Here is a 12,347-nt window from a genome sequence, read left to right as displayed (position 1 = left end):
ATGTTTTGCTAAACCGTGATATTTCTCAAACACGTGCATTCTGTTTTCAGGACCCGAACAAGCCCCGTCACGACTGTTCCAGACTGGCCTTTGACGCAAGTTTGACCATGAATTGTGTGTGTGGGAGGGCCAGAAGCTCATAGTTCATTAAACGTAAAAACAGACCCAATTAAAGTCCAGCCGGACTCAATCTCAGCAGGACACGGATGCTTTGAATGAAGCCCTTCACTGGCTCTAATGAGGGGAAAACCCTGAATGTGACCTTAAGTTCTGCTCTCAGACACGAGGTCATATCAGTCCTTCACGTGAGGCTTTGGGGTGATGTTGCTTTAGTGCACTTTAAAACCAAAAGGAAGAGCTGTTTGTACAATCCTGGTTGTTTTGGAAGCCTGATGGAATTCAAGTGTGTAGCTTTGGCAAAGATTTTTGCAAGTATGAATGCATGTGTTTACATACCTGGAAGTGATTACAGCCATTTAAAATACAGTGTGGTATAAGTCGCAATAGTTTTGCGTGTGATGTAGTGTTTTGACAGGGAAGACGGGCCAAATATTTCTCACACGGGCACACAGGTCTTTTCACATTTGATTCTAAAATAGAAAGTCATTATATGCAAACTAAGTGAACAACCTACACTACGTGGCAACTAATAATAGAGATAATTAATCTGAAAATGAAAATTGTGTTTTTTTTGTTTTTTTTATTCATGTCATTCCAAAAGCACATGACTTTCATTTATCTGTATGTGTGTGTGTGTGTGTATATATATATATATATATATATATATATATATATATATATATATATATATATATATATATATATATATATATATATATATAAAATGGTGACTAAGGAAAATCAGAATTATGAGTTTATACAGTATCTCTCAAATCTAACATTTCTTTTCCTCATTCTGTGTTCCAATTCAGTTTCCAATTCAGTTTAAATCTGACAGTTCTGCATTTATATCTCACAATTCTGAGCTTATATCTTGTAAGTCAGAATTGTGAAGTAAAAAAAAACTCTAAAATTTTAGATAAAAATTGTTAAGAACATTTTCAAAATTGTGAGATTAAAGTCGCTATAACTGTGGGGACAAAATACTAATAAATAAAAAATATTTTTTTCATAATTACAAGAAAGTCGGAATTCTGAGTCTGTCTTGCAGTTCAGAATTGCAAGAGAAAAGTCAGAATTTTGTTTGTCTGAATTCTATATTAAAAATATAAGACACAAGGTCAGGGAATGATATTTGGGAATTCAGCTCTCCTCATTTTCCAGTGGAAAAACTCAGATTTTGGTGGCCAGAATCTGCTAAACTGCAAATGAAAAGCTTAAGATGAATCGTTGTTGTATTCCTCATTTGTATGTCACTATGTCACTATGAATAAAAGCTCTGCTAAATACATCATAGAGGATACAGCTGCTGTCAGCTTTCAAAACCATTAAACAATATCTTTAAGGCTCTGACCAACTTATTACACGAAACATTCGGTTCAAAAGTGCAGAAGCCCTGAAAATGAGGTTTTGGTGTCAGCGTGAGTTTAGAAGTCACCGAACAGAGGAATAGCAAAGAAGATCTGAGCATCTTCCCTCAAGGTCAAACTAAAATCTGAAGACAGAGTGTGTGGGGACAGCAAAGTTTGTCGTGAGACATTCAGCTTCTTGTAAAGTGGGTCAGGCCAAGAAAGTCTTGAATGAAACGAACAGTAGTTCACATGCAGCAACCTTAAAATGCACGAAAGTAATGAAGCCTAGAGGCTAATTAGATTTTATGTAACATGGATCTAATTTCAGCTCTCTGGAATTTCTGGCCTCATTCAGGTAGAGTTTTAATTATTAAATTATATGTCCCTTGCCAAATACATATGTATGTATATATACACACACACACACACACACACACACACACACACATACACACATCACTCTTTACATAAAAAAAACTTGTCAAAACCACTGAAAACTACTGAATAAGCTTAAAAAACAATGAAGTGCAAGTGACATTTTCCTCCCTGCAGGCATGAGAGACTACATGTGTGTGTAAACTGATCTCTGACGGTGGCCACCCAGAGAAAGCGGAAATCTACTAGCCTGAGGGTTACAGATATACCACTGTTTGTTCGGGGTTTAGCGGCTTTATTTGGACCGAAAAGATCAGGCCCATGGAACTGAATTTAGGCCTTTTCATACGGACAAAGGACTTAAGCCAACGTGCCCTGACTGTGATGCTGAGCAGGTTTAGTGTCCTGAAAAACTTCAATTTTTCAGATTCTAAGTGATACATGAATCACAGACACCTTTTATCAATAACTATATTTGCAACAAAATAGTTCTATATTCTATAGAGAAGGGAGGTGAGTTCAGTTGATTGACAGACACATACATCTGAAGGTACAGACCATAAAAAAGAAGGTATTCTTGAAAAAGTACATAAGGGGGTGTGCTACATTTTTCTGGACAGTTGCTAGTGAACAGCTGTAACTCTTCTTGTGGTGATTAATCAAATTTATGGGGTCATAAACCATTTTTTCCATTCTGTTTAAAAAATATGTTGGTGTCCATTTGTATGTCCATTCAAAAAAAAATCTATATATTTATATTTATATATATATATATATATATATATATATATATATATATATTTATATATATATATATATATATATATATATATACACACACACACACACACACACACACACACATATATATATATATATATATATATATATATATATATATATATATATATATATATATATATAATTGAACACTTTATATAGCCAGGGATGTCAATCTCAATTCCTGGAATCCAATATTGAGACCAATATTTATTGAGATCTAGACTGCATAGTTTAGATCGGGGTGCCCAAACACACTGCAGAGTCTGCTAAAGCTCCAGTGGTTAAAGGTGACTAGTAACTTTCTCTAAACATATACCAACTGCAAATTAACTGCACAATCTATATGCTACATATAATTAATCAATGAATTTTGTAAGAATTCCAATCAGGCACTGAACTCAGTACCCATTAAAAGTTCTTTCAGCCAATGGAATCACATTGGGTCCTAGATAGACTCAAGTCAATGACAGAGCAAATTGACAGTGGCTCCGATTATTGGATCTATAGCAACTGAATTGAGAATTAAGTGTCATGAGTGAAGATGACAGATTCCAAACAGCAAAGCATAACACTAGCACATACCTAATGCATAGATTGAATGCAAAGTCATTGTGTGAAAGAAAAGATAAATGTAATCTAAAAATGTAAAGTTACTGTCACAGAGATGCTAATAGCTTCTTCCAGGTTTTATAAAGCTCTGCGACTTCAACAATGTCCCTCTGCCTGAGTATTGAGTATTGCTCAAACACACACGCACACAAATAAAACTTCCTTCTTGCTTCCTCCCATTAGCTCACATTAGCCTCACGTGCCTCAGTCTGCAGCAAGTAAAACCTCCATCCACCTATGACCATCCAGAACACGAGGCAGTGAAGGTGAACCTCGTCAAAATAGGCCACAGACTCCCACAGAGAAGCACAACTCATGAACTAAAATCACTTGAAGTGGAATTAAACAATTTCAAATTTAATTTATTTTGCAAATTGTGGAAATATTAATGACTCATTCTAAACTAAATGTATGAATCTTTGACTGCTGCTGCTGTGTTTACATGTGATAGATATAAACCTTCGGTGAATATGAATGAGGCTTGATCTGACAGTGTCCTTATCACAGGGTTTGTGTGAATGTGTGAGTGGGAAAGCAAGATGGAAATCTCACTATCACCACGGTTTATTTGGTTAAATCCGTGGAATGCAAAACATTTGAAAGAATATTTTACAATATGATATTTATAGAAATGTATAAGTAATTTTTAAAAGGCTGGTCATTTTTAAACACCAAATTAGGTATAGAATTTTCAGCACAGCACAAGGGTTTTTACATGAGAAGAAACAGACAATACAGCCCTGAGAGGACAAATACACATTTACTGTGCAATACTAGAGCACAAAGGAACTAGTTAGATATGTGTAACTTGAGCACAATTATAAGGTCCTTGACTGAAAAATGAGACATTGAGGGAGGAAAAAAATGGATATCCTGTTCATCCACAGCACTTTAGGTACATGCTGCACCTTTTTACTGGTCTAGGATTGGAATCTCAGCTTATTTAACAACTGAGACATACAGGAAATCAGACGTCAGAGCGGTGGGAGAGGGCAGCCACCAACGCTTTCAATCTCCCACCCAGGTGAGAAGGAAATCCTGTACTGCTGTCGTAAGGGGGAAGAAGGAAGGGTGTTTGGCTTTCAGAGATATCCTAAGTTCACACATGGACAGGATTACGTCAGAGCGATAACACACACACACACACACACACCTCAGTTCAGTGTGAGTGAAGTCTGTGTCTACTGCCAGTCCAAGGTCAAATAGAATGGGTTAAGTGAACAAGAGGCCAGTGTTCCATCCCTATGTGACGCAAAACCAAGTTAAGGGTCAAATTGTGGTAAGTGCCAGGGTTACAGGGCTGCCAATGTGAGACATTGTTGCCTCTTGGAAGGACTTGTGGGGTCTCTTGGACCCTCAGATATTTTAATTTCAATGAATTTAATGTTTTATTGGCAAAACTTAATTTTAATGTAATGGCAAATCTTACATTTCAGCAGCTATTACTCCAGTTTTTACTGTCACATGATTTTTGCTGAGACCCTGAATTATTTTATTTTTTTTGATAAATAGACCAATAGAATTTAAATAAAATCCTTTTATATTATTGTAAATGTCTTTACTGTCACTTTTAATAAATTGACCACATTCTTGCTGAATAAAAAGCTTGAACAAAATAAATATCCAAAGTTCCTTTGTGGCCATCTAAAATAATGTGTCATACAGTGCAAATTAGGCTTTGGTTTCGGGTGTCAGTGCAGATCTCGGTTTATGGAATGTATGGAATTTGTTTATGGAATGATGGATCATTTTCTAGTTATCCTTATCAGCTTCCATTAATCTCACATTTTATCTTAACTGCTTTCCTTGTCGGCTCTCATTAAAAGGCTTTGTTGTTGCAAGTATGTCACATTTTACTCTAACACATTGTGTGAAGTAAGCTGGCCAGGCCTAGACATGTTTATGGAGCTATATGCACAGGTCCATATGTTCAAACCAAAGAGTGTCACATAATATCTGCTGAAACAAGGTGTTCTACAAGGCCAGCTGCACACATGTGGCTCAATCCCTGAGGAGTGGGCAGTGATTAGACCAGGTGTGATTCCATAGGGCTCTGTAACAACTGTGATGACAGAGTGATGGGTAAAAACATGACAAACTTACATAACCCAAAGGAAAATGAAAGTGCAACATGCTGCCTTCCCTGGCAACACTGAATGCATCATCAGATTATGAAAAGGGAGAGTTTTAAGCATTTTCATGTTTTATGAAGTTGCTTCGGTTACTGGAATTACTTTCACAGAATTTTCACCGAATCATATGATTCATATGAATGCAATGAATTATGCAAAACTGTGCAAAAGTTAGTTATGTTCCTCAAATCTGATTGGCTGGATGATGTTCTAAAAGCTTTGTTAAAACAGTGACTGTTTTGCGACTTCTCAATGTCTGTACAGTTTATTTGTCTGTGCTTGTGATGAGTATTCCAGTGGTTCTTTCTGCAGAGTGAGGCTGGAATACACTACACAACTTTTTCCTGCATTCCTACATGGATCAGTTGACAGTTACTGAAAATCATAGCCAGCTTGCAGATCTTGGGCAATCGCATTTGAAATTACACAGACAATTGTTATTTTCAGTACAATTTTTTAGTTTCAGTCTATGATCCTGTTTATTTGGAGGATATCAAACATGATATATTGAGCCCATTTTAGAAAACATATTGTTTTCATTTGTCATGTGTCTCCTATAATGCATGTTTGTGTATGACTATGTTAGGAACTGCTTGAACATAATGTATGATCCTCAGTCGTTTAGTTTATTGTGTTTTTTTTTTTCCATAACCATTTACAAAGTTGTGCAAGTGTATGATGCCTAGTATTTTAAAGTCTTTGTTGTATTTGCTCAAAATCACTTTTATGAGTGATTCATTGCATTTTATGCACAATTCGAAATTGCATACTATTTGAATAAGAGCTTATTTTGAGATGTAAAAAAAATGTTCTACTGTATATAGTATGAAAGTGTGTAGATTGAACTAATGAATATCATTCGCCAAAGTCAATTGCATCACTCCACTGCCTTTCGCAACTTCTTTCCCATGGTGGATAGTAAAACATCCACTGGATACGTACTTCAGAATCTCACTGGAAAATGTACTGTTGGTCATCTGGGTTACTTTTTGTCTACTGTTTATGAATACTATGAATTAAGACTATGAATACTATGAATTAAGACTAACTACATTTTTAACATACTGTTTTTCACCTAACATAGTAGGGAAGTTCAGTCACAGGGACTTATGAAACGGTTACTTTGTATGTTGCTCAGAGATGCAAAGGGTGATTCTTCTTGGACTTCATTTGGAAAACGTTTTCAGTGGAGACAAAAAGCAGCTGGTAGGCTTACAGTATATGAAGTTGAAATTTACTAAATTAACTTCTTTACTGAACAGTTGCATAGAATGGACACGCTGAATATCATGCTGTATACAGCCAAATCACAACTGAATGACATTCAGCATCACTCTTACTTGTGTAACATGGTTTAAAAATTATAAATACTTTAATAGTCATTTCTATACTCTATACCCCACTTCCTCAAATCATGCCCTGGAGGTCCAGTGCGCTGCAGAGTTTAGCTCCAACCCTAATCAAAGTCACCTGCCTGGGAATTTTCTAATAATCACAAGACATTGATTGGCATTGATTAGCATGTTCAGGTGTGTTTGATTAGGGTTAGAACTAAACTCTACAGGAAAGTGGCTCTCAAGGTCCAGATTTGAAGATCCCTGCTCTATACTATAAACATTTCATGAAATTTAGTCATGCATTACTACTGACCTTATCTCTCTTTTTAACTTGCATACCTGAGGGTGGAACTGCTGTCTTGTAATAATACTGTCAAAGAGATTTGTACCTGGCCCATCAGAACTGTTATCATCTTTAATAGCTGCTGTCCCAGTCTCTCTTGTTACATAAGTACCCTCATGGCCTTTTCCTGCAAAGATGCAATTGTGCTAGCTGGTGCTGGATTTGGGGTTCCAAACGGACCCTGTAAGGGTCCAACTAAATTTTTACTAAAGTCTTAAACCTGTGGAAGTACCGAGGGGGACTCAATCGAGATGCCAATCAGTGAACACATTATTACATAAGAAATTGTCTTCAGATATGCTTTAAAAGCCGGAGAAAATGTTAAGTCAGTGGCCTGTATGATACAGACCTGGTTTCTGGTTTGCATTAACTGGGATCTGGGAAGAATGTGCGTTATGATAATATCTTTACCCAGGAGGAGATGGATAAATGATGTAACCTGGTGAGTATCTTTCTCATTTTCGCTTTTTTATTAAATTTAGTTTCATTCCATTTCATGACTGTGCATCTCACCCTCTCAGCAAACCATAATACAATACTGTGAAGGGAAGGGCTTGATTGTCTATTTAAGATAAAGAAATAATACCAAAACTAAACCTTAAAAATTTTAAACTGTTACTTTAACAACCATAATCTCACACATAGCTTTTCGGTTTTAATGAATTAAAAGACTAATAAGGCGAATAGTTCATTTGTGCAGCTGATATATCCTCTAGACTCTTTATTGACTGTGTAGGAATGGCTTCTAAAATAATCCAAAATACGTATTTTAGTAAACAAATATACTACCATTCAAAGGTTTGGGGGTCACATTTTTACACCTTTAACCCTTTTAGTTGTAGGAGGCCTGATAGCGTGAGAATGTTGTAAAAGCATTTGAGCTGAAAATGTAAATCACAACTTAAGCTGAAAGAGGCTGTGAAAGAGGCTATATGTAGTTCATGACAGAGGAGCCTGACCTCTGTGACCCTAACACTTACACTTTTCTGACCATTTTGTGAGTTTGCTTCTTGCAGTGATAGAGAGACAGGAGAAAAACAAGAGAAAGAGAACAATTACAGCGGGTTCGAACAAGACATGATCCCTAAAAGTATGCATAACCTCTAACATACTCAAACACATAATTTTACAGGCACGGCTAATGGGAAATTCACTCATCACTATGTACCCACTCTACACACACATACACATTCATACTCTCTCTGAATGTGGGAGGCCAGATCTTCTGCTGTGATCTCCACTGAACTGTGATCCTTTGGCACCTGTGACAAGCGTGGACAAGCCCTCGACACCTCACACGAGCCTGATGTTGAAAACCACTCACAAACTGTCTCTTTCACTCACACTCACTGACATTTACTTGTGTCTAAATAGGGGCATACCATAGACTTCTGTTGTTTTATATATAAAACTAATTAGAATGACCATAAACTAACCCTTCAACTCATTTTCTCAAAAAAGCTCACTTAAGATAAAACTATAAGTGTACACACTTATAGTAACACAAGTACAAATCATGCACAGTCATTTGTCCTTCAGCCAAAGTCTAGATCCAGCTCTATCATCACTTACAGTTGTTTGCATTTTTCCTCATTTGTTTGACTTAAAGCCAGATTATCACACATAACAAAGTCCCTTTCAAGCAAGTCATTTAGGCAGAACCCTCAATCTGCTATTTTCTAGATAATACAAAAAAGCACCCACTTGTAATCTACTTGAATAAGAAAGACCAAAATATAGTTCTGTTCGCCAAGATAACGCTGTAATGAAATATTTTAAATCAGCAATAAAATCAGACAACAATGGTATCATCTTTAGCGGAGTAAAACATGAGAAAATATTATATATAGAAAAAGAAATGGATCATGAAAAATGGCAGAATGGAGCAAGATCTGAATGTTGTTTTAACAACAAAAAAGAAAAAAAGAAAGAAAAAAAGGCCTAAATAGCTTTTTGCCTACTTGTTGACATTTTCTAATAGCCTGAGATGAAAAGGAAATGCTGTCATGCACAATAAGATCAGTATCATGCATTAAGAAATAGAGGCAATTTTGATTTCATGTTTATTTTCTAAACAATTTAAAATAAAGACATAAGTAGCAGATTAATGCTATTTATAGCACCCAAACACATTAATTCTACATTAGTGCCTGTTGGAGCAGGTTTATACTTATCCTGAATCTCTTCAGCCTGATCCTCATTTTGAACACAATCACAGGGGCCCATGGGAGCTTTACTGAGGCCTCATTAGGCACAGGAAACAGGCCAGATTCCAGAGTTATGAGTTTGTGCGGACCCAGACAACATGACAGCACAGAATCACATATATCTGACCTGCTCTTATTGTTCATAGTCTGTCTATGATTAGCTATGGATGCATAGCACGTGCTATGCTCTTGTTTTCTTCATAGTGATTTCGGGCCCTATGGTAGGTTTTCATGTCTAATCCGTGTGCGTAAATCACATTTGCGGGTGTCACCATCAAATTCCTTCAATGAATATTCTATGATCATCAATGCCAGTTAAGCCCAGTTGACTAAATGTGTGACATAATGCTGATTACCACAAAAAATAAACAAATAAATAAATAATCAAGATTATATTGAGATATTTACAAGGAAAGTAAACAATGGCAATTTAAATGTAGAAATGTTTGTGAAGAATTGTTTGTATTACAATTTTATTGTTCTGGTAAAACGTGTCTATTATTTATCATTGTAAAGTCATTTAGGATTTATGATGTTATGTTGTCATAGCAAAAGTTTAGTAAGCTGTTTTTTTTTCTCTCACACTAAAAGTATGTTGACATGTACATTGTTTACATCAAGTATTTTAATGTTTACAAATCGGCCGCATTCATTTCCATTGTACGTTTTGCACTGTTAACCAGATTGTTGTAAAGGATGATTAAAATTATGTAATAAGTGCAGTATACTTACAAAAAAAAAAAAAAAAAAAAAATATTATATATATATATATATATATATATATATATATATATATATATATATATATATATATATATATATATATATATATATATATATATATATATACTGTAACCAAAACCTGAATATTCTTTAAAATGTTAAGACTTCATTGGTCAGTTTTGTTGGTCAGCTAAGTTTAACGACAAGGCTCAGACAGTCTTGGTTAGTATGTTAGTATTACTATTACAGTGTTAAAAATAGTTTTTATTTTTATTCCATTCTTTCAGGTTTTATTTTAACATTAGTTTAAGTTTACATATAATCCTCATCATCACGCTTTTGGGACCATCCATCACACACATAAACTCGGCATTAAAGGCATAGTTCACCTTCAGCTAGTGGTCCACATTGATGTGTGTGTGTGTGCGTGTGTGTGTATTTTTTTTTTTCATTCTCCAAGTCAATTGGGACCAGCAACTTAAGGAGAACTATTCATTTAACCCCTGCACATTCATCCAACTGATGCGCATGCAACCCACAGATGCAACTGGGTTCACTTGGAAGAAATTTATTTTTTCTCCTCTCTCCATTTCTACTCTTCATTAAGCAGGTCATGGGGTCATATTTGTAATACTTCTGTCTGAAGAATCCACTTTTGCATGTATTTTGTGAACTCGACTTTCTGCTACCTGCTTTTAAAAAAAAAGAAAAGAAAAGAAAGTTTGAGGCTAGTCAATAAAGATAGGCAGCTAATGGGACATGTGCTTGTGTGTTTAGCAAGAGTTGCTGTTTTGAGCTCTGAACATCTTAATAGCCCATAATGAATGGTTTCCTGAGAGTAGCAACAATGCAAAATGAACTCAGCAACCCATGTTTTCAAAAATGCAAGACGGCTCTATTTAATCTCAGACAGACATTTCTAAATCTGCAGTGTTTACTGATGTGTTGCGAATTGCACCCCAAATAAGAATCACAGGTCTGTCCTGTCCAGATTGCTGACAGCGGAAGGGACAAAAAACATTATGCTGAATACTACAAATAAAATGCAACTGATTATGTAATTATGGATAGTTAAACTATGTAGTTTTGTTTATTTTTGGCGGAGAGTGGGAAATAAACAAGCCATTTGCCTTTCTAGAAAGTCAGTGTACCATCAGAAGGTAAAACACTTAACTATAAATAATAAACTTTGAAAAACAAGGAATGAAATCCCTTCCTATTCGTTGCAGACGACAAGCTGTGCATCCAAATGTATTTTGGTGCAAATTGCAGTGTCATTGGTATAAACAAATACTTGTATATTTCTGAATTAGACTAAATAATAGGTCCTCTATGGAACATAGAGTGCAAAACGTCATTTGTAATCGCTTAAAAGCATGTGCAATGTTACTGAATGCTTTTTAAAATAAGGTCTGGCTTTAACTGGGTAAAAAGAACAGCCCTGCTGAACTTCACAGTGTCCATCCATGTCTGCAGCAGCATATTTTAATCAGGAACCACATAACCTGAAAAGCAAATGTAACTCTCTGTGTCTATTTTGAGGGCAGTATCGCTCTCGCTGTCTCTTGTGCCACTGCTGCACTTCTATGTGGGTTAGAGGGATAAAAAAAAAAAAGACATCTGCGGGCCTATACTCAGGACACTGAGAATGGGCAATTAGTGCCCAAATCTGACATATTATACTTAACATATTTCCTATTCCTCAACAAGCACTTAAATCTCTCAGCATATTGGAGTCTGAAGCCCACAATATGTCATTCAACAACAAAGGAACTGTTAAATAATAGTCTATTATATAATATTATTCTTGACAGGTTTACAGACATCCATAGCAGCCCATAATTTTATATAAATTAAAGGCCATTTAAGAAGTTGATACACATTATTATTTAAAATGGCACTATGGCACCATCTTATGACAGAAAGCTGTAATTGCATGAAATGTGTTGGGATTATATCACTTTAGATAAATACAATAAAGATATACTACTAAACAGCTAAAACATATTGCTGAAATGCAGTTAATTCCTTAATCCTGTTAGACTGTGCAAGATATTTTCATTCCTGCCAGTCACACTGTTGGGGGTTCTCTAATCCTAGAGGGATGCAAGCATGTGAGACTAATTTATGTGAAATGTCAGAGATAAGGTATGGAAAGGTTGCCTTTAAAGTGCCAAACTCAGCCGCGAGGAAAGGTTACGGTGCCTGCCACTGCTGTTTATTCCCTATCAGGCTGGTTGAAGTCTGGGCTTCAATGAATCATCAGGAGCACCAGTGAGACTCGAGTCTCCCTGCAGACACAGAACTGCTGCAGAGCTCAGACAGACCCCCCGCCTCACATCTAACAAGAGCTAACCAGCTCTCTG

Source organism: Carassius gibelio, chromosome A4 (assembly GCF_023724105.1).
Source record: "Carassius gibelio isolate Cgi1373 ecotype wild population from Czech Republic chromosome A4, carGib1.2-hapl.c, whole genome shotgun sequence".
In the NCBI taxonomy this organism is placed as follows: domain Eukaryota; kingdom Metazoa; phylum Chordata; class Actinopteri; order Cypriniformes; family Cyprinidae; genus Carassius; species Carassius gibelio.
The sequence above is the reverse complement of the archived record's forward strand: the minus strand, read 5'-3'. Positions refer to the sequence as shown.